Source organism: Tyto alba, unplaced genomic scaffold, assembly GCF_018691265.1.
Source record: "Tyto alba isolate M040663 unplaced genomic scaffold, T.alba_DEE_v4.0 Super-Scaffold_17, whole genome shotgun sequence".
Lineage (NCBI taxonomy): Eukaryota > Metazoa > Chordata > Aves > Strigiformes > Tytonidae > Tyto > Tyto alba.
In genome coordinates, this window is record NW_024881279.1 from 17,213,817 (window position 1) to 17,238,042 (window position 24,226).

The 24,226-nt window shown below is 39.4% G+C and overlaps 1 protein-coding gene and 1 long non-coding RNA gene across 7 annotated transcripts in view; one reads left to right on the forward strand and one right to left on the reverse strand.

Annotated features, from left to right (window-relative positions):
• Nucleotides 1–251: 251 nt before the first annotated feature.
• LOC122153273 lies at nt 252–5,376 on the reverse strand. The gene is made up of 2 exons (XR_006165121.1): nt 4,875–5,376; nt 252–3,005 (listed from the first exon to the last, which is right to left on the reverse strand). It is a non-coding gene; the product is annotated as an uncharacterized LOC122153273 (long non-coding RNA).
• Nucleotides 5,377–5,673: 297 nt separating this feature from the next.
• Nucleotides 5,674–24,226, forward strand: part of TENM2 (teneurin transmembrane protein 2) — a 693,894-nt gene continuing 675,341 nt past the window's right edge. For all 6 annotated transcript variants that reach the window (XM_042790512.1, XM_042790513.1, XM_042790514.1 and 3 more), the window contains exon 1: nt 5,674–5,921. The gene's annotated coding sequence lies outside the window, so the exon portion shown is untranslated. The remainder of the gene's footprint in view (nt 5,922–24,226) is intronic.

A 24,226-nucleotide genomic window follows, 5' to 3' on the forward strand; every position in this document is an offset into this window, starting at 1 on the left:
ATTTACCTAAACTGAGTCTCATTTTCTCTGTGCAGAGTATGTATCTGTGGTGTACTCCATCCCAACTAATACCAATTCATGCAGAGCTCAGAAAAAATACTTCTGATATCAGAAATAAATGTTCATTTTATCTTCAGTTCATTTTGTCAGTGAACTCATGGTTACTAACCAGAATGCTGCCTGACCTCCACAGTTTTTATCATAATCACTTTGTAGTATTTTCTCCCAGACCAAAAATGCAAAGGCATTTCTATATACAGCCAACTACATAAAGCATATACTTTTTTTAATGAGTAATGGTTTACAACCTCTCAGTAATTACTGCAGGAAAACAAGTGAAACTGTTCATCCTCTGTGGTGTCAGAGTCATTAAAATGGCTAAGAGAATTAACATTGTACCAGCTTGCAATTACACTCAATAGCAGTCAGCAGCTTGCAAAACCAAACTGAGGACTAGTTAAGAACTGTATCTTCCATTTATGTTACAAGAGTAATGAGAACATAGATTTCAGAATTCAGGAACTGGAATTTAGATTTGTATTAGAGACCAGTATGACTCCAGTAACTAGACAGGCTAGAAGAAGGTAAGAGACCCGGTTCCTGATTCACACAAGTAGGGATTGCCCTGATAGTTGTGTATTTAGTTTAACATTTGTATTAGCTGTTCAGGGTTATCACACAAGCACTCGTAGTACAGGAACTACAGTACAAACAGCGCGTCCCACCAACTCTTCAACAGTGATACCTCATTTCAATACCCACAAGATGTTCCATGAGAGCTGGATATTTGAACACAGAAATTCTTCTCAGAGCCCAGTGAATTCTCCTCTTGATCTACCGGATGAGCAAAGGCTCATCATATGCTTGGAGATGGTACTAGTCCACTTTCACAATAAGTTGGCAGCCATATCCTTCATGATTCTGTTGAAGTATTTGTGGTCAGCAAAGATATTATAGGGGAAAAGGGGTTTAGGTAAGCAAGTCCAGAGTTCCGCGTATGTAGAACACGCTGCAGACGTGCACCGTGACAGGCAGGTGGTATTCCACTCAAGTTTGCCCCGGGGGCTGGGGCCTTCGGTAGGGATGGCTGTGCACAGTGAACACGCTCATTTGCAGACAGCAGTTTCTCTGAAGAAAAATGATTCCTCTTTCAGTACAACAGTGTTCTGTGCCTATAAAAGTCTTCACATTTTCTCTGCTTTCCACTGAGCGGGTATTACCTACAAAGATTTTCCATCTTTTTTTCTCCTCTTCTTCTTCCAGAACTGCAAACTTGTTGATGGCTTTGAATTGTTCAGAGCTGCTCAAGCATATAGCAAGGAGCTTTCTACCTGCTCGGTACTTCCATCTGAGCCATTTCAAAGACAGGCTATAATTCTTACAAGGTAGATGGGCTGGCTGGAGAAGGGAAGGGGAAAAAAAAAGGCTAAGGGACTGGAAACTACCTGAAAATACTAGTACAATTTCAACACCTTTCACTTTTTTTCTGTTTGACAAATTACAGACAGCTTCTGGCAATATTTAAGGGGTGACACAAACTCCCTCATTTTAATGGCAAACATGCACCACATTTACTGAGTTACCAAAGATGGTAATTCCAGTCTGTTAATTTTTTTTCTTTCTTTCTTTTTTAATAATTCAGACTGCTGTTTGGAGGATGTATTTCTTACTGTTCAATTGCAGACATAGGATTAAGAATGAAAATAGGACATCTAAATCAGGTGCAACTAATGACATTCCAGTACATATAATAAATGTGGGAAATTGTACCAATTAATTAAAATAATCCTCTTTACAATGTGTTAAAGCATTTGAGAGGCATTGTTCAGTAAGATAAGCTCTCTCTTTATTCTGAAGAGTTGAGTCCTGTGTTGTTATGGTGGATCATTGCATATCATGATTTATAGCTTACTGAGTGGAAAAGCTATGGTTATCATCTGGTGTGACCCCTTGTGTGGTTCCAGCCAGGGAACTGCACCTGAACTTCACCCAAGTAACCACTCCATCAGTCCCATAACTTACATTTGAGATACAACGTATCTTTTAGAAAGGTTTTCACTTCTATTTAAAGACTCCAAGAAACACAGAATTCACATTCTGTAGGTAAAATGTTTGTCATTAATTAGCTGCAGTCTTAAAATTTCACTTTCATTGTACAGTGCATTTACATAGCATCAGCTTCCAGAAACTGTCTTTAATTATGCCTGTTTTGATCAAGCTACAGCAATGTGTGTGGTGGAGCAGCTACATACTAATAGAGGAATAATGATATATGGGAACACATTGAGAAACCAGCAGTTCCACGTTAGAAAATTCAAACGTGTGCTTGAAAGGCAAGGGGACAAGCATCCAGCATTTATCTCCAGTAAACTGCAAACCTTTTTTGTTGTCTCCTTTTTCCTTTCCTTTCAAATCACGCTGAAGGTCAATTTTTCAAAGAAGTGTGAGAAAGGCACCATGGCCCTTCTGAAAGTGGACGAGATGTTCTCATGTCAGCAGGTTTTGTAAGTGACAAGGTGATACCAAGGGAGACTCCAGAGATACTAGGGACTGAAGCTAATAAAGCCTGCAGGTTCTAGGCTGTGTATCCCAGGCCTGCCTTTTAAGCATCTCAGGCAGTAACTCATACAGCCAACAGGAAACAGGATGGTGATACATCGCCATCCCATTCCTCAGGCACTTGACTAAAATCTGAAGAAACTTATATTTGCTTGTGATGCGCTGCTTAGAACTTGTTCTTGAAGGTAGGCACTTACATTCTTTCCTCTAAAGAACTAAACAGAGCTAAAGGATTTAAAACGTTCTGGAGAAGTAGCCTGTGGCCATCATTTACTTATTAATCCAGTAGTTAAAGAGTTCTAACCCAAGAAATTAGATATTTGCTTTATTCTCCGCAGCCTCCTGCATATTCAGTCCAACATCTTCCATTCCCAGTAGAACACCCTTACCGCCAGAGTGAAGGGATGAGAACAAACCTCTCTTCCATCGAAGCCTTATCACCACATCTAAAAGAATCCAAGATCAATTTAAATAGGCAACAAGAGGAAGAGAGAGCATGGTTCCCTGTCTTCTGTTAGGACTCTCACTTTAAGGAGAAGACATCATTATCCTTCTCAAACATACAGTAATTGTCTCTCAGATATTCTAATTTTTATATAGTTATCATTAATCCTAAGTGTGGACACAAAGTCAGTGTTCCCACATTGATCTTACTAATAATGCCTAGACATGTAATTTCTGTTTGTTTTTGCTTTGATACTCTCTCTGCTACCCATCTACTCACAGCTATCATCTTTACTAACCCATAACAGCGGGAGCATATATTCAGTTATTCACCAGGAAAAACTAATGCTGTCTACTCTAAACTGTCCTCCAGAAAACGATCCCCCAACCTGAAGTGTAACCCACGTTCTTTTCCACCAGATACCTGACCTTGACTTCAACAGTCCTGTTGAACAAATGAGGCCACCTTGTCAAGGAGTCTAGATTGGTTTACGCCATTAACCCGTATCCATCATAATTGACCATCAATAAATCTTCGTTGCGTGGCATTTAATCAGTCATTTGTTTCTTCTCTCTCAAATCACTGATATATTAAGTAGCATTGTAATACTCTCTATATCGCTACTAGAAATACTCTGTTGAGATGAGGATTTACAAATATCTTTAGATTGTAGAGGCTAAACATATTTTGGTTTTTGCTAGTTTCTGCTTAATTATCATAAGCATCAAGTCACATGCTTTACAGACTGCGATGACAGACATTCCATTACCTTTTTCACTGAAACTTGCATTGCATCAAAATGTAGTTTGACAAGATTTGTTTCTCATCTGAGTGTAATTCTCAGTCTTTCTTCCCGATAGGGACAACTCATTACTTAACTGCAACAATCTTTTCAATACATCTCTAACATACATTTTTGCAATCTATTTTATTTTCAAGCAGAGAGATTATTTCCAGTAAAATGACTATCGCTGTATCTCTGTACAGAAGTGTCTCTGCAGAATCAAGACATCACCACGCATATGGCATTAAAATTTAGACCACAGCATTTGAGACAAGGACACATCTTGAAATCTGTGAAATGCCATAGAAAAAGATGAGGCCAGGGAGAAGTTGTGGTTACGTGGATCTTCTTCACCTCTGTGAATAGATGCAGGCAGTCCTCAAGCTACAGCCTTGCATGTAATTTGCCAAGCTCTACTAGTATGCTCAGCTCTCCCCTCTTCTCAATTAACCTTGAAAAGCTGAGAGATGCTTCCCTGCTGATTTCTGGATTGCCCCTTAAAACTCCTGCTCTTTGTCGACAGTTACAAAACTACAGTTGCAGTTGGAAAATTAACTCTGCTGTAGTTTTCCTTTAATCAGACATTTACAGTATGATTTTCCCAGCTACAGGTAATCCAGTGTGCTCTACTTAATTTCTCCACAGATTTTCTGTTTTATGAAATATAGACATGAAGATGGTTATGTTTTAGCAGCACTGTTAGCCCTGTTGCTGCGCATTACCCATGTCCAAGGCTACTTTTCAGTGCTGTTTCTGTATATCCTGGTTAATTTCAGTTGCCGCTTTCCTCCTGGCCTTGTCAAGAATCTGTACAAAGTTTTTGTAGGTTGACATCAGCTTGTGGCTAGGCGTTTGTCATTCTTTTATTTCCTGATCTACATCTCTTTACTGTTGTTTTTTTTTTTTTTTTTTTTTTTTTTTTTTCCCCCTGGTGCCATTGGTGTTTTCAGAGATGTGTAGCAAAGGGGGAGGGGAAAATTTAAGGTTAAGTAATAATCAACATCTAGTTATACTTTACAGAAAAGATAAATATTCTGCACAGCGTTTGGAAGAAACGTTATATGGAACATGATGTCTGAGGCTCACCTGCGGCCAGTTCATTGAGAAGGGAAAGATAACAGCTAAAGTCATTCCTTTCTGAAGTGCCGAACAGTTTGTTGAAACGGTTCTAACTTGTGGCAAAAAGATGGAAGCAGCTTTTTTAACGTTTTTTTCCCCGTGCGGAGGTTTCGCAGGTTTGCTGTTGCTGCTCCCGCGCCCCGCAGCCCCCCGGGGCCGGCCTGCCCGCAGCGCCAGCCCGCACGCCGCGGCGGGGGCGGCAGCGGGGCCGGGCTCGCCCGCTCCCGCCGTTACCTCAGCGCCGCCGCCTCCCCACAGCTCCGGCGGGGGCCGCGGCCTCCGTCCTTTCCCTCCCGGGTCCCGTCCCCTCGCCGGGGCGGCGGGCCCGGCGGGGGGCGAGGGGGCCTTTCCCCGCTCCCGCACCTCTGCGGCAGCGCTCGGCTGGGGCAGCCCGGCCGCTCCGCCGAGGGACGGGGCGCGGCGCGGAGCGCTGACGCCCGCTATGCGCAGTACCGGTCAAGGCAAGAAGGACACCCCACACCCACCCACCCGCGGCGTGGCGGCGGGGCGCTGCCGAGCCGCTGCTGCCGCCGCCGCCCCGGTGCCCGCGCGGCGGCCCCTCAGCGCCGCAGCCCCTCAGCACCGCCCGGCCCCGGCAGCGCGCGGGGGCCCTGCGCGCGCGCGGCCGGGTGCCGAGCGCGGGGATTGGCTGGCGGCCCCGGCCGCGGCGCGTGCAGCCGGGGGCCGGCGGGGCTGCAGCCAGAGCGCGGCTGGCGCGGGCGGCTGCCGGGGCCGCGCTCCCCCCGCGTCCGCGGCTCCTCCGCTCCGCTCCGCTCCGCTCCGCGCCGCTCCCCTCCTCGCCGTGCCGTGCAGTGCCGCTCCGCTCCCCGGGGGCGGCGGGAGGCGGTGGCTGCTGCTGTTCCCGCTGCTCCGCTCCTCGGGGGAGGGACGGGACGGGAAGGGAGAGGGAAGGGAAGGGGTGTCCCTCGTCAGTGAAGGAATCCGCACCGGTGCTAAGTTCTCTCCCAGAGACGGTGTGAGGCACTCGGGCTGCTCAACCTGCTGCTGCTGCTGGTAAATACTCTTCACTTCTTACTTGCCTACATGCTCAGGGCTCTCCTTACTGCTTTTCATTCGGCAACAGCGCCTAAAGCTGCAGCGTTTCTGTCTCTGTCGCTCCCTTCCTTTCTGCCTCCCACCCCCCACCCCCCTGTCTGTAATTGCGTTAGCGGAGTTGACAACTTCTGATATGTGTCTTAAAACCAGGCAGTAAGTGTTTTGTTTCCTGGAGCCGTTTAATTCAGCAGTTGGAGAGGTCATTAGTTGCATGAGTTCCAGGGAAAGAGGATTCTCTGTGCCTCTGCAATAAGTGCTGCTGCTGCTTTTCTGCCCATTAATTCTCATCCGTGGTCGCTGGTATTTCTTTTATTTTCACTGTGTCTTAATGCTGCCTTGTTCTTTAAACTGCTTCATTTTTTTTTTTTTTTTTCTTTTTCCTCGTCTGGGATTGAAGTACCATTTTTTTTTTTTTTTTTGCCAACAGTGTGGAAAGGTATCGCTGATTCAGAAACTATTGTCCACAGTGTGTCTTGGTTAGAAACAGGCAGAAATAAGAGAAGGCAGGCATTTGTATTCCAAAAGGGATTTTTTTTTTTTTTTTAAATATGCTGCTTTGCATCATTGCTGCAGATTTGCAGGAAGCAGTAAGGGGCAATAATATTATGTTGTTTGCGAAGATAATAAGCATAGAGGCACTTTGGTGTTTCACGTATAGCCCTACGATTGAGCTGGTTCGAAATTGCTCTTAATAATAAATTCATAGCTGTGGAGGAAGAGATTGCTGGCATGTATTGCATACATTGTTGAGACAATGTACCAACGTATTCTGACACCAGACCAAGTCCCTGTTAGACCTTATGTGGAGTGGCAGTTTGACAAGATACTGTTTTGTTTCTTGCATACATCCAAACTGAAATTTAAATAAGATGGCTTAATGGATGTGAATTGAGCTCTTAACTCTTTATCTCTGACCCAGACTTCTTTTTCAACACTTCTTGTTAGGATGCTTGTAAATGCTAGTGTAAACATCTATCTGTAGCAGTTTCAGATGATTTAATACTACCAATGGATTAATATGTGCTTTTTATGCCTTTTTTTTTTTCCTACTTCCATACTTAAGTGTGCTGTCCTTTTAAAAGGCTCAAAATGGAATGGCAAGTATTGTGTCTCTGTGTGTGTATATGTGTGTATGTAAATAGTTATATATATAATGTTTGTCTTGTACTTGTTTAAATTTACCTCATATTACGTGGAGAAAACAGGTATTATAACAGAATTGACATCCAGAGACACAGAATTAAAGGACACTGTTTATAATTTATAGTTGTATAGTTAAAAATTATATACGATCAAAGAAATTCAAAAATTGTGCATTCTAATGAAGTAAACTCTGGAAGTAGTAGTAGTACTGTAGTCATTTAACAAAATAAAGCTTGACTGAAACGATACAGAATGCAAGCTGTCAATAAGTACGTGTAATTGTCTAATACCCTCATAGACTACTTCATGGAATGCTGTTGGAAATCTGATGTATTTAAAAATGTAGTCTTTGTTAAGTGCAGAGTTAATGAAAAGGTAATATCACCTGTTAATATGGTTACTTTATGCAAGTTGAATATTTAACCGTGGTTGTACAGTCTCAAAGTTTTTCTTCAAACTTCAGATGAATTTAGACAGAGGTGATTCTTTCTTCAAGACATTTGTGTTACCAGTCAAATTATACTGATCTGAGAAACTGGTGAATCTCCACCATATAGGATGATGACAGGTATTTTTCAAAGGGGTTTAGGTAAATGCTAGGTAAAGTGATTTTTACAAGGGGCTGGAAGCGTAAAGATAGGTAGCATTTCTTGTATTGTCAAGGTTTAAAATATGTACAAATAACGTATTTGGGCATAATTTTCCTGTACATTGGCTAATCAGTAACCAGGTTGGCAATTCCTTTAGCTTGGCCCATATGCTGATGTTTCTAGTGGATGAGTAATAAAAACTATTAATATATTACACTGATCTAAATTCTGTGATATTCAAAAAGCTAGCTGTGAGGTCTGAGCTTTAATTCATTTCAAGAAGAAAACTTTTTTAGCTGTGGTTTCTTAGTGTCCTGGCAACCTCTAAGAACTCACAAAAGTATTTTTTTCCTATTGTTAACATATATTCAGTATATTAAAAAAAAAAAAAAAAGTTTTGATCTAGATAATGTTTGAATTTTTATTCTGTTTATTTTAAAACATTTTCTGCTGAGACAGTGCTTATATAAAAGCAATAATCTTTCAATTCTCTATGTGCTTATTTTTCACATGGATAATGAAAATAAAAATATTGTGTTTCTGTGTCATTAGATTTCAACTGTTTATGTAGCTTGAGGAAAATTAACACATGAACATCACTAGTGACACTTTCCTCTAAAATTAAAATACAGTTCAATTTAGTATTTTGTACTAAAAGTCAAAGAGCTGCATGAGAAAATAGAGGAGGCACTTTCTCTGGTTAGGTCACGGAGATTAACAGTGGTAAGAGCGTTGATTTGAGGGGGCTCATAGTTAAATTTTTTTGCCTTTTTAAAGAACATTTTTATTTCTGGGAAAACCAGCTATATATATATATATATATATATATCAACTTGTGATATATTATGGTCATGGCTTTGGCATTTTCATGTCAAATACTGTTGTTTTTGTTTCTTCAGTCCAAGAAAATTTCTTGTGAACAGTATTACTGTTAGAATAAGTGATGGTGTAAGCTGTATTAGTGATCTTGTGCTTAAAATTATTTAGAACAACATAAAAAAGGGAAAATGTTTGTTCAGTTCAATCAAGGTCAATGTCTAGACTTTCTTGTTTGAGAGGTCAAACTAAACTGAAGGTCAAATTAGATGGAGACAAAGCTTATGCCACTGTTAGACCACTCAAGTCAATATACCGATGTTTGAAAAGCTGTTTTGTGTTTGTTTGCAGTTTACTGTGAATTTAATCCCTCAATCCTTAACATTTTTAGCAAAAGGCACATATAGGAGCAGCACCACTGAAGTCCATGCTTAAAGATAAGACCTAGAAATTATCCAACTGGTACTTTAAATAATAATATTCTTTTATATAAACGGATAGTTCTAAAAAGTCTGCCTTCCCTTGCCCTTGATCGGTAACAGGAAATAGTACCTTAGAATATAAATTAATTTCTAATAAACTGATTAAGAGATGTTTTAGTCCTGACTTGCTTTTTCAGTTAGTATTTAAAGGAAATGGCAAGTTTTTCCAGGCTTATTTTTTCTTTTCAACTACAGTTTACTTATCACAAGATCTTTATCAGGAAGAATAGTTCAATATTGTACTTGCTGTGCTACAATAGAAAAGGTAGTTTTGCTGATACCAGACATGGGCAGAACTGGTCCGTACTTTCTGACCTGAGGTGTCCCATCCTAGAGCCTTCATACCAGCTGGTAGTGACTCATCTTTCTAATTTCTTACTCCACAAAACAGCTCCTGTACAGTGTACTTACAGTTTATGTAGGAGGTAGAGTATGAAATGACTCTGGCTGCATCCGGCTGTTGCAGCCACACACCGGACCAAATCTGTGTCCTGGTTGTCTCTGTAGCCTCAAAGAGGCCCTTGTTCTGATCCTTACGCAGAGCCACTTAGCAGAGCAGCCACAGCAATGTATACAACGTTTTCTGCAATACAGTTTCACTTAATCCACATATGGATTTAAAACATACTTTGGGGCATTTTCTGTTAGCTGAATTTTGTCTCTCAATTATTGGTCTGCATTGGGATCTCATAATGCTGTTGAAGTTCTAATACGTTGTTTTAAGTCCACCTTGCTGACTAACTCAATACTATCAGACAGACTTTTTGGATAAGCAGGAAGCGTGCTAAGCTTAGATATTCATCTTTTATTATTTTTAAATACATTCTTTTTGGTTGAATTGATTGACATTCAGTGCCAAATAGTAATAAATTGTCTACTTTCATGTTTATTACTGAATGTTAATAACCTAGTAGTCATCCAAATAAGGATGTAATTACATGATTTTTAGCAGCAAGCTGCACAACATTGAATTGCAAACTTTGTTTAGCTGAGCAGGTTGAGAATGGATACGTGATGCATATACTGCCTTGCACCAGTGGCAGTATTCAGGCACATTCTGAGGTAATAGTTAAGGAAACTACTGATCTTAAGTAGCACTTCTTTCTTTAACTCAGGAACAGGTATTGTAGAAGATACGTTTTATCATCTGATGAATGTAAAACAAAGTTGCACTGAGGTAGGGGGGTTTGGGTAATTTTTTTGTTTTGAGTTTTGGTGTTTGGGGTTTTTATAAATTTTCTTTTAACTATAATGACAGTCAAGTAGTATGGGGAATTTCAGAATGAGGTATCACCCTTTTTGGTTTTGGGTAATAGAGTCTTCATTCTAGTTTGGTTCCTAAGGGACTTCTTTGGTATATAAATATGTACATTTAGTCAAAACACTAACTGTAACCCTTCAGGACTACACATGTGTGTTAACATTGTATAAAATATGTGAGTAGCTGCTCTAGAAGGATTTTTGTACTAGTTTGGGGCACCGGGCCACTGCCTTCGTGTCTTTTGTAGAAGCTTTCAGTTGGTCTCAAGTCTACAAATATATCTGATGTTTTTCAGCCCACACAGGCGAGGAAAGCACCAGGGATCATTCAGAGGGGTGTGTGAGCCTCTGGAAATCATTAATGAACATACCAGTGAAACACTTTAGGAGTGTGCAGATAACTTCTCTATAAAGTCCTTGTGGGAGGTAGGGTGTGAAGTGGGTGGAGAGGCAGCGCAGGAGCCGGGTGCGGTGCCTGTGCGGCGGGAGCGGAGCAGCCCTCACTTGGGCTGTTTGGGGGCAGCAGGGTAAGTGGTAGGAACAAAACTGTCTTCTCTTGCTTGTCCTTGTTCACGTAAGGTGTTTGTGGGCACAGTGAGAGCAGCCAGTGTAAATTTTTTGAACCACAGTCTGAGAGACCCAGAGAAGCTTTTAATGCGGATATGAGACCAGGTCTGCCATATTTCAGAATTGCACCTTAACACCGCGAGTCACCTTTTTCCATCAGTGTGCACATCGTGCAGGAGCAAACAGTCCGTCTCTGTGTCTGCTAGCGTGCCTAGCTGTGTAAGAATCTAGATGCCTCCTGGGAAGTTTTATGTGTGTTCCCTTAACCCTGAACACACAAATCTGTAGTTTTTAATTTATTTTTTATTTTAGAGGAGCAAAATGAGAGTGTTTAGGAAAGTCACTTTTCCTAAACTAATGAAGTTAGGACTATCGGTTCTGTTGTGGTTTTGAATGGCTCTGTACATTGCTACATGTAAACTGTATTGTGGAAAACGTAAGTTTGAAGAGGTGTGGATGAATATGTAAATGGAAACTATACCAATTCTGTTCTGAAGACGTTAGGTAGTAGTGCAGGGCTTTACGTGTAAACACAAGTGAACCCAGTAAAATATAGAAAGTCCTATTAAATGTAAACAACAGATTTTTCCAAAGCTTTTTGCCAGTATGGATTGCCCCGTGACTTTTCTGATCTCTCTTTAAAATGCAGCTATCTACAGCGGAATAAGTTATCATAATAGTAGTGTGTTCCAACATGGTACTGCGTACTCAAATTTTTTTTTTTTTTTGAAAAAAGTGCTTACCTTTTTTTTTTTAGTATTTAGAAAGGCAGTATACTTGATGTTGAAATATAACAGTGACACTAGAGACAAGATTTTTGATCTTGAAAATAAAGTTCACTTTACTTGCTACACTTATCTTACCAACCTTATAGGAAATACTGTCTTTGAATCAGATTCTGGGGGAAAAATGGGATGTTGGCTTTACACCAATTGAAATAAAGTAGCAAAGGTAAATACTACATGCATCATAGTATATAAAAATAGAATTTCTAGGGAGGAATGTTAGGCACTTCATACTTGCTACATTAAATGAGCTCTCTCAACCAAATTAAAACAAGCTTAATACACTTAAAGAATATTTAAAAAAAAAAAATGTATTTCATGAAAAATGCCTACCAGTGCATACTGTTTGCCTGGTTCTGCTGTCATTGTGTAGATACCTACTTTCACCATTACTTAAAAACTAGACATTTAAAGAAAATGGCTTTTTATCTTCATTCATATTTATGTGGGTTACAGGTTTGGATGGGTGTGTGTGCAGGTTCTTGGTGCATTTGATTTTGGTTTTGTGCCCAGGGACATTCAGAAAGTCATGGTCCGTCAGGAGTTGGTAAGAGCATAGTCTGGAACACAGAACTTAAGTCATGTTTTCTTGTCTAGGCATTTCTTCTAACTTTTGCCTACATAGATTTGACACAGAGAAAATATTTTTATCATTGTCTGTGGCTTTTGAGAAAGTGAGCTATGGCTGGTATACTATTTTTGAATGCGAACATACAAATGTGAACATCCACAAAAACATAAGCCCACAAAAGGATAGGGAAATAGTTTTCTCTTCCACTTCAACACAGCTGACTGGACACTAAAACCAGAAGGATTATTAATGAATCTCACAGAAAAATAATTGTTTTGGCAGACTCCTTCCAATCATGGGGAAGTTTTAGACAAATTTTGGTTTAGAGAAGAATATTTAAATGAATTGAAACTTTATACTTGTAACTTTAGCTGTAAGTAAAGACAACAGTACCATGAAAGTGGATCTGTAACTTTACTAACCTTGTAACAGTTGGATTTGTCTGAGTATTTATATTACATGTGTGCAGTTACCTAAAACATGATTGAGTTTATGTAAACATTTGTGTGACACATGAAGGTCTGCTAGCAATGAAGATACAGAAAATTTCCGTGGTGAATGGCTTCGATCAGTTCCTTTTGTTTTGGGAACATGTAGCCTAAATATCAGTTAAAAAATGCTGGCGAACACTGCTGAGGGAAACTGTAAATGTGCAGATCAGTATTGGAAATGTAGCAATAGAGAACAAATTTTTAAAGAATGTTCACTGTTTAGAGATGAGTGGGTGCCTACGAGATCATCAGAACTTCCGATTAGCTTTACTCACTTTAAGATCAATTCTTAATGTCCCTCTGGACTTTATACTACATCTGTTGCTGCAGAAAATCCTTAAGAAAAAACCCTGCATTTAGGTATTTTCAGTTAAGGCACCTGAAATAAATGTATATATTTGGTGGTTAAGTATTTTCAGGAAAGATTTATGAGAAGCAGACCATCAGGTAGATTATTAATAATCTAAAAAGCAAGATATGGTAACAAAAATTTGTATGTAGCCTTGATCACAAAAGGAACTAACTCTTTTTATTGCTGAGAAGTGAGCTAGCTTCAGTTGTCTCCCTGCATAGAGACTAACCTAAATCATCATCTTTTCCCTTTCTCTCCAGGTGTTTGTTTTGGGCACAGAGCAGTCAGTGGAAGAAGTCTCTTAGTGCAGTGCTAAATTTGGAGGTCACAGCTTTATTAACCAATACTTGAAGTACATGTTATTACAGTGCAAATCTTAGCTGACACCAGTGGCCCCAGCTACGGAATAAAGAATAAGCTGTGCAGCTGTCTGTCTTTCAGCTTTCCTACCTGATAAGGGATGCTGACTGAAATTCAGAACATTGCCACCTTCTTCCTTCTGTGGAACCTACTTGAGGTTGAGAAATGACATGAGAGTGGAGGCGCACAGAGCAAACCTTTTCAGAAAATCATGTCAGTGGTCAGGACCAATGCCTAAGTGGCTTCACTGTGCAGAAGAACTTCCTGCAGCATTTTTTGGGGGAGTAAAAGTCACAATTATTGCAGTGATCCTTCTAAAACAGGCCCTCTGGAAGGTAGAAATATGTTCATGGTACTTTGACTGTTTCGTCATTGCAGGCCAAGGGAGAGAAGTAGTCTCTTTCAGATTGTGACATTGATGACTAACATGCCTTCTATTGGTAACTGATCTTATTGTCACAGAAAAATGCTGAAATAGTGAATCCTCAGTGGATCACTGTTGTCGTTGCTCTCTTCCTCCCGCTCCTTTAGCATCATTCTCTAGCAAGGTGCTACCTCCTGCTTCAGGAGCCTGGCTACAAACAGCAGTCTCTTTCCCTCTGGAGCATGAAGAGGGGGGATCAGGAGAATAACACGGAATAAAAGTGACTTGAATATTGCCTCACCTGCCCTGTGTCTTTTCTCTTTCAAAAGTGTAATCATGGCCTTTGACTCCACCACTGCATGGGTGAGTGCCTGCCAGACCTCGAGCCCTGCGTTCTGCCTCAGAGCAGCGGAGGGAAGGGCTGGCAGCTCCTCCTGGTATTGTGCTCCTTGTTGTATTACCAGTGAGGATTACTAACTAATGAGTTGAATGAGAGAGAACTTTCCCTTCTCTTTCACAAGCAGCTGTCACTCCTGAAGAGAAGAAGTGGGGAGAAGTGAGAAGAACCAGTGGTTTGCCTGTGGAGTATTTATTCTTCTATTGAAGCTCTAATTACCTAACTGAAACTCTTCTTCCATCTCTCCAACAATCCCAGGGGCCTCCATGGGTTCCTCTAGTTCAGCTGGCATTCTGTATCAGCTACCTCTAGGCTTAAATTGCCTTTCTTTTTCCTGCATTGTTCCTTTAAAGGAGCAGTAATCACTTCCTCCTGTGTTTCTCAGACTGTCCAAAATATAAGCCCTTAATAGATTGCTCTTTTACAGAGCAGCTTTTGCATTTCCTCAGTGCCTGTCACTCTGTCCATAACCACCGTTGACTGCAAGTATTGGAGTTTGTACACTGTCAGTTCGGTAGATCTTGAACATTAGCATGTGTTACAAGATTAAGTTCTATAATTGTAGGCCAGTTAGTTTAAGGCCAGCTTCTGGGTGACCATTTCCCTTTGCACAAGGGTACTGGGATAGGGCTAGCTGTGTCATTCTGTTTGCTGCGGCAGGCTTCTTGGGGAAAGTCAGAATCCAGATTCTGTTGATACTCCCAACACAGATGGTCATTCCCTTCTTCCCTGGGGGTGCCATGCAAAGGAGACAGCCACAATACTTTTTCATTGCCTTGCTCTTACAGAAAAGAAGCAATATGAGGTGAGGGGTTTAGATCTTTTGAAAAGCTGCTATGATTGCTGCTTTGTACTACCTCCATTTGCCAAAGGTTTTCCATCTAGCTCTGGGTACCAAAGAGTCTCTGATTATTGAAAATTTCATTGCCTCTAGAATGAAGCGTTAGAAGTTCTATGTATAGCCAGATTGGGTTAGTCCTAATAAGATTGAAACCGGGTGGGTATTCCAAAAATCTTAAAGCAGTTTCTGTGAAAAAAAGTAATTCGTCCCTATGAATTGTAGAGTATGAGTGTCTTCAAATTTGCAACATAACAATACTTAAATATAATGACAGTTAAGCCTGAATTAGCTATGTTTGAATATTAGGGTCTGATCCTGTGAATAGTCATTGTCCTGCTGTCATTCAAATGACTGTGTGTGAGAAAGGATCACCTGCTTAAGGCAAGCGCTGCTAGAACATGTTTTTCCCACTGTCGTCCATTTGCAGTTTAGTTTAATTGATGCATTTGAAAGAAGGACACTTAAAAGATGGTTAGATGTCACTTTAATTTTGCTAATGAAATGCTGTTTAGTACTCACTAGGCCATAATATTGGCACAGCAGAACCTATCATTTGTAGCTAGCAAGTTTTATTTTCAAAATAAGCAGCAACAAACATATATGAGCTTGAATTTGGGGCAGTTAAAGTTAATGGATGCCTTGCAGTGATTGCAGTGACTTTGGATCAAACCTTGCTTATACATGCTATTGTTTTCAGCTGGGTAGGGAAGATAGCTTTCTTAGTTTCTATGTGCTTTTCTTTAAAGAAAAAAAAAAAAAGTTGGGGCCTGGCACCACCCATCACACAATCGATTGACGAGGTTAAAGAAAAAACACTAGATACTTAGTTTAAGATTGCACGTCATTTAGGCAGTGCAAACAGAAGGAAAACCAGGGACTCTTCTCGTAATTCAAGAGCAGCTATGTGTTACTCCATCTGTGTCTTACCTTGTTTGCAAAAACGAATATTATCAGGCATGGCAGGCTGGAAGAACTATGGCTCGTGAGCTGTTTCCTGGGTCCAGGTGGTGAGCTAGCAAAAACGTGGATTAAATTCTTTCTTGCTGTCTTCCTTTTCACTTCACTTATCTGCTCTAAACTTAACTCTGTCACAGCTTTATTTTAAGCTCAAAGACGTAAGCTCTGTGACCAAGTGTTATTTGACTTGGTTCAGTCAGTTCATGAATATTTTGGAGTATAATTCCCCAGATTTACTATGAACAGGTCTGTCCGTGTCAGCAGTTACGGTATGAATATCACTGTGTATTTTAAAATAATGCTTGCTGTGTCAGGTGGTTGGGTGGTGAATTTGTCACATTTATGCCGTGACCCTAAAAAGAATCTCTTTGGTTGGATGGTGGTACCTTTTCTCCCTTCCACAGTCCTTCCTTCCGCTTCCCTACCCTGCTCCCCTCTGCCATGACACTGATGGGGAAGGCTTTACAGGTATGATTTAGTATTTGTAGTTGACTAATTATCTTATTACCAGAAGTTGTATGAATAGTTGGGGTCATTTCTTCTGTTGTGTATGAAATCTTACGTGTGTCTATTACCAATAGATTATAGCTAAACGCTGAATATTATAAATGAATGTTTATTTCCACTTTGATTACTTTGGAAGTCCATAGAGCTATTATTCATCTTCCTTACTTAGCAGTTATTCAACATCTCAATTTGCTCATGTAGTAAATCTATAATATCTTTTTGCATTATGGAAAACAATCCTTCTTTTAGTAGGGAAGCAGTAGTGCGGGATAAGCTAATGAAGGGAAAAACACGTTTATTCTTCACTTAGAGAAAGGGCTGTTGCGCTCCTGTGGATAAGGGTCTGGATCCATTGCCTCTGAACAGCAGACAAAATTCTGCTGGTCATTTCACCCACTCAGCTTACAAACTATGCTTTCCTTCCAGACCTACCGTAGTAAATTCATTTGGGAACTGGATTTACTGCCTGAAATATATCAGTTTTGTGGAAAGATGCATGTCTCTAGGTTTGCTAATTGTGCACCTTTTGCAATCGTGATTTTTTTTTTTATTGCAAATGTTTCAATTAAGAACCGTTTTGGAAGATGATAGAGGTTGGATGAAGTTCCAGTAATGTAGGAGGGAAAGAAAAATTAATCCAATTTTTAATTTCAGATAAACAGCTTTATTATAGAGGCTATATTCTCCCTTTGTGATGAGTCTGAACATGGATGAGAGTCTTCTGAAATTACTAAAATGGCTATATTACATTTGCAATACATGGTGGCTAGGTGGCCTGTTCACTGGTGGCTTTTAGCACATTATGGGACCATATTCTTCTTTCAGTTATCGAGGCTCAGGTTCAGTAGAATAAGGAATGCCCAGTCTAACCCTGCTCTTTAAAATTTTACAAGGTTGAAATCCTTCGGTGAGCAGGGCAGACGTACCTCACTGGTGACCATGACTGTGTCATATAATTTAGAAGCACCTGTGCTTCTCCCAAATCAAAACTGCGTGTCTCAGTGAGAAGCACGCTTTTGGGAAAACTAAGTTACACCTTGGAGCTATCTGCTTTTCTTTAGTGGTTTATTTATAGGTGTCTCTAACTGTTGTATATGAGTTATTCAAGACTTTGCAAGATGAATTTGCACAGTTTCATTAGCAGAGAGTAGCTTCTTTCACCATTAGACAGACTCCCCACCCTCCTCGGCCCCATTGGGTGTGTTACAGTTTAAGCTCACTTCCAGGACACTCTTACGTCCCCTGAGTGCCATGACTTATAACGGCAAAGACACACCTACAAGGGGACTCTTAACCCAGCTGCCCAATTCCTGGCTACCACTTCAACAGCCCAAGTTTTGCTCATCTCGGTTTTGAGGTTCACAGGACTTCTCCTCAGATCTTCTCATCCTTCTGTTTTCCCACCTCCTGGCAGGAATTCCAACCCAGAAAGATTATTTCTTCTTTTCCACCGTTGCCACAGTGCTTCACTTCATGTACCCTTTGCACAACCCTGCTCTCACTTAGGACTTCCTTAAAGCTTGAATCATTTTCACCAAGACAGATTGAGGTTAGAAATTAGAGAAAACAAACAAAACCAAAACCCCAAATCCCCTTTCAAATGATAAGTGGTAAAGCATTGGAGTAGTATATCTGTGGAGGCTGTGAAATCCTCACCGCTACTGATATTACAGTACAGACTAGACAAACATCCATCTAGGATGATAGCATTACCATCGATACTGTCTTGCAGTTAGGGGACAGACTAGACAAATTTGCAGCGGGCATCTCTCCCAGCTGTGTTTTTCTGCAATGTACGGGACGAGCAGGTTATAACAGAAATAGGTGGATCTAAGCAGATGTCTACTGAAAACGCTCCAACTTTTTTCCACGTACGTTTCTTAGAAATTTAATGTATTTTTCAAGTTACTGAACTGGAATTTTGAGTTAGGGCAACCTGAAAATTTGGATAATTTGAGAATGGTAGAAATGAATTAGAGCAGTTAGTGCTATTTGAGATTAAATAGGTATGTATATATGTATCTGTGCATTCATGCATGTGTAAGGTTTTGCAACTTGGACACAAAAATCCTTGTGATTACAAGTGGGGATATTGTGTTGTTTTTGTTAAATTGTTTTTTGCTTTTAAGGCTTCCTGTCTAAGCAAGCCCTTAATGTATGGAAAGAGGCTAAGGTCATGAATAAGAGAGCTGTTTTGTTGAGCTGTTCTGTAAGTGCTGTAGCAACCTTCTGACTCCATAGTTGAAATTTTGCACTAATGAATATTTGTATATTCCAGACAATTCTTTTGGCATCATGTATCTTAATAATATCACCCAAATAGCTAATGAGACTTCATCACATAACATGTAAAGAAAATGAAAGTGTCCTTATTTGGTAAATGAACCTGGCATGAGAGAAATAAAAGCACAGAAAAGTAGATCATGCTTTAGATCATACAGAAATACTGTGAAGAGAGAATAATAGGAGCAAAGTCTTCATGGTAGTCCCTAGAATGCACATGAAATAGAGTAAGATGAAAGATTTAAGCTATAACAGCTTTGTTAGGGAATGCCCTGCCTCTCTCCTTGTTTCCCTGTATTGCATCAGTACTGATCTTTTTAAATGTGGAAATAGGTGCCCTCTGTGACTACCACTGTATCAGTATTACAGAACAGCTCCTTGAACTCCGAAGTCCACTGCGGTATCCCCAGATGCCCTAGATACTATTGAGGCTTTCCCTAGAAAACAAAATGATATGGAAAAAATATCCAGTCATCCAGGCTGGCATAACCTTCCTGCATGCTTTTATAATATAAATTACAGTGGAATTAGCAAGTAAAATATTGAATATTGTCTCTTTTAATGCTATCCTTTGAAATTAATGGTAATGATGATTCCTCAGTTTGGGGAACATGGTAGTGGTTTTCTAGTGACTAATAGCTTCAGTCAGTAATGTAATAGATTTTTGCAACATGGTAATGAAAAAAATTCTAATGAAGGTCAGATGGCAAATGGCTACTGAATCATTAGTTTTAAAAATCTGTCAAACTTTGCAATAATTGTTTCAGGTTTTGTTAATCAGGCTTTTTCACCCCTGATGACAGAGCTGTGATCATTACAGATAAATCAGTGAATTTGTTGAAAGAACAGACCTAGTCTCCTAGGCTCTTGAAGAAGAGAATTGGTGCTTCCTGGCTTGATGCATGTTGTGAAAGCCCGATTTGGTTTTCAGACTTTTTAGGTGAGATGTGGAGCCTGAAAATTAGAACAGGGCTGTGCGAAGTCTCATTTTGCTGTTTTACTTACTGGTTGAATAGCCACCACAGCTACCCCGATGGCATAATGCAAGTGAATGTATCGCTGTGGACTAGTAAATGCTTCCCACCCTATGTCTTTACTGTAGGTGACTAAATCAGTAACTTAGTGATGCACAAATATGTAACTTTTAGACACAACTTTGTTATTGTAAGTTTGTAAGTTTTTTGTGTGTAGTACCGTTAGCTATTGTAGCACTGGTATTCTACAGGGTGTAGTGGTGGTTTTGTTGATTTGGGTTGGTGGATCAGGCTTTTCATGTTACCCAGGTCGAGGACTTTTACAAGGGCACTGGAAGGAATGTCTCGTGTCTTAGAACATCTTGTAAACACGTTTCTGAATTGTGACTGAAATCAAATGGTTTTTGTTTTTGTAAAATATTTTTTTCTCCTTTGCATTTGTGAATCATTCATCTGTTTGTCATCAGCCAGTGATATTTCTGTAGTAAGTGAATTTCTGTTATATATCTACAAAGTAATTTTTTTTTTTTTTACAGCGTACTGATTCCTATTATGGCCTAGTTATGTTAGCTACAAAACATTTATCTATGAAGCATTAGATAACTGTGATTATTTCTATGAGTGATAGAAAGTAAACAGAGAATAGAAGGTTTTTTAAAAAGAGTCTCAAATCTTTGAGTATTGAAAGAAAAGTGATGAAACCACCTTTTCTGTGAATCAGTAGTATAAAGTGAGGGTAATACTACAAAAGTATAGTTCAAGTTAAGACTTGACAGACAAGCTCACATAAAATCCTTGCTGTTCAGAATCTAATTTGGAGAAAGCACAACATAATATAGGATGTTATTTTGTTCTTGTGTTGAGGTAAATTTGTTTAACTTTTGGAAGGCTATGCATGTATAGATACAATTTCCTTCAAAAAAGTAAGTGTGGGAAGTTAATTTTCTGATTACTGATTCCATGAAGATGGAAGAGGAAGTCTGAAACAAATTATTGTTAACAGGAGGTATTTAACTATAGAATTATTATGGAATTAAATAATTCCTATCGTGTCTGTTGAGCTGTTTCATACTAAAATACTGTTTCCCAGTTTAAGATCTGTATGTGAAAATTGGAAAGGAATACAGATACTAACTTTTTCTTAAAAACCCTAAATCATCATCAGATGCTAAAAGTCTTCAAATAACTGATCCGAAAAAAAATCTTTTCCATTTGGTATATTGGAAAGAGGGTTATGTATTATTTCAAAATTCAAACCCAAAATTACAGTATAGTACTTAATTGTACTACAAGTATATAATATTGTTTTAATAGTCAATTTTTTTAAACTAGAAATAATGCAGGTTAGAACTGCTGTGGAAAAAAAATATATCTGTGTGTACCTCATTAGGTTGCATTTAACTGCTATAACAAAACTAGCCAAATAAATACATGCAGTCTGCAAGTCTTAAATAAATGCACTATGTCATAGAATTAAAAAAATACTCTTAAAGCTTTATTCATTTATATTCACAATTTCTAAAACATTTGTCTCTTTAATTTGCTTCTCTGTTACACTTTCACAATGTGCATTTTTGGGGCAAAACGTATCCTAACAGGTTTCTCATACATCTTCAGTGTAGTGATTATTTTCACGCAATGACTGTTAAATCCTTGATTATATTGTGGGAAAAATGTAATGAAGTTATCTAGCACCGCATTCAAGGAGGAATAGCTGTTGTGTTGTTAATGGACTCGGTGTGGCGTGTATGGAGCTTTCTGAGGTAAGATGTTAAGAAGGAAAATTGTATATTGTTCAGTTGCTGCACTGAAGGTTACAAATTCATATCTGATGCTAGGTATGTTTGATGCTTGCGGCCATGCAGAATGACAGGAATGCAGATAAGAGGGCAGAGTCAATGGTCCTGCTGGCTCTGAGCTGGTTATGGTCCTAATATCTGTGATTTTTTTCTTCTCTGTGATGCACAAAACTATCGAACTTGTTTTGTCTGTTGAGCCGTTCACGCAGCTTCCTAATGACCAAGGCATGTCAAAACCAACTGCATAACACGGTGTCATCATCTAATATTTCCCTTTTGCTGGTGCCACAGGAGCCAGGCATGGGTGTTGGCAGAACTGCCTGGGTCAGTTCTGTGTGACGGCAGAATTCACTTTATTTTGGTATCTGTTACCTTCATAATACATGCCCATTGTAAGAGTAGTGGATGCCGTGCTGCAGCTGGGGGTCTGATGGATCTATGATATGAAGTACTAAGTGAATGACTTATGTTGATTCAGAGGGATGGGAATTCTTAGATTTGTTATTGTAGTGAGTTGTTTTCTCCTCTCACTTGATGCAGTAGTGCTGTCCATCATCATTTTAGTGGTATGGTACCCTGCATGAGAAATTAAAGAGTGGATGCCTAATACCTGAGAAGAGATTTTTCATTTTGTGATCTGTGACAAGCTGACAGAATATGAGAAAACGTCATGGCCTTTCTGCTTCAGACATATCTATCTGTCTAGGTGTGAGTACCTTGTCTATGACAGGAGCCAGTGCAGAAAAAGTACATGTGATGGTTAGATACGCATGGATATGCCTGCGCATCTCCAGATCAGATGTATATTGTATTGTGGATGAACTTTTTAAACCAAAGTCTGTTGTCATGGGTCTTTCCTGAACACTTTATGAACTTTCATACTTGATCTCAATCTGCTGGCACTTAGAATTCTGGGCATTTTCAGACTGTATGGAATGGTGAAGCACAGTTTATTCCATTATTTTCATTGCCATATTCTCTGGGAGTGGGCATGTCATTTATTGCATGTTCTTAGAATTGAAATACTGAGGCCCAGATAGTTGTGCTCCGATACCCTTCCACAACCGAAAATGCAAGCTTCCTGTTAGCCATGATTTCTTTCTCACAAATGAAGTGGTAAGTGTAGCAAATACCATGAATGGACTTAAAAATCTAATCTCACCTGCAGCCAACTCTTTTGATAGACCTGAAAAAAACTAAGTAATTCTTTATCCTGGCCACTTGCAAGAATCACCTAAAATTTGCATAGTAAGCACATCATTTCAGAGGAGCTTGGTCATAAAAGGTGGGCGGTTTATCACCTTGGTTAAAGGTGATGAAGTTTAGAAACAAGAAGTTTATAAGAAATTAATTCTGTGTGTGATTCAGACTGCAAGTACTACAGATTCCTTTCATTCTTTCACAGTTCACAGAAAATATATTCTCAGAGAGACTGTATTTCATAATATTAAAAAAAAAAAAAAAAAAGCTGTGGTGGATTTTTAAGTCAGCTTTGATTCCTGCCCTGCTGAATAGAAATGAGCAGCCTAATGTGGAGTCTTCAGAATGCTTAGCAAGTAGTGTTCCAGTACCTGGTGTTGCATCTAAATATATGGCTAATAGCTCTGCCTCGGAATCAAGGAAAATGGATTAAATCTAGTATTAAATAAACCACTGCAAGATTGGATTTCCCTGTTCTTTGTGTATGAACAGTAAAGGCTGTGTGTACTCCCTTCTTGTAAGTTCTCTATTGTTTTCTTCGAAGTCATTACTATTACATTGTTTTTCAGTGTCACCAGTGTATCAGTTTATTACACTTCTAACCGGTCTATTGGCTAAAAAGAATTAGGGCTGCATCTAGACTAGTTCTTGGCAACTTGCATCCCTTTGTTAGCTAGGAATTGCAAATACTTTGTTAAAGTGTTTTCTTTTGTACGCTGTGCTTTGTGGAGATCCATTAGTAACCCTTCAGTTGGGATGTGCTGCTTCTGACTTTATCCACTGAGTTCACCATTGATTGGAGGGTATCTTTGCCTATATGACTTGAATTCAAACACTATAAATGCCTCAGTGTTTTCAAATCACTTTATTACATATGTTAACATTTTAATTCTCTTTTTAATGGTAACATTTCCTTCTCTTCAGCTTTTCAATAGAAGCAGAGAATTTGATGGTAGCACTCACCATTCTATTCTAGGTTGCATGCTCAGGACTGTTCTTCAAACTTCTGCCTTTTAGTTCTGGTATAACTCAGGAGGAACAGTTCTGACTTAAGTCTGTTAAGTTACAACTTTGAAAATTGGGTAAAACTTCATATTATATGGGATAAATGGATTTTAAAAATCTCATTAAATGTTTCTTGACCTGCAGATGTCAACAGACGAATGCACTGTCTTCAGGAAGACAAATGCATCTGCTCTCACCATGTACAAGAAATGTCACAGTTTAATTTTAGCAAAGTAAATATAAAACTATTTGATTCACAAAACAGAAAACAAAGAAGTAGTCATTATTTGACCAAAGAGGATATGTTTTGCTATGGTCTCTTATACATAATTTTGGAGAGACATATGAGAAAAAGTTTCTCTTTCGGATTTCCTTCCCAATATTTATGAGACAGATGATCGAGAAGCTAATATTTCATGGTCTCACTACACTTATTGTTGTAGAAGGTTTGAAGGATTGCATCACCAGCTGGTAATTTCGTGGAAACTTTTTGAAGCTTTAACAGTCGGTTTAGATTCT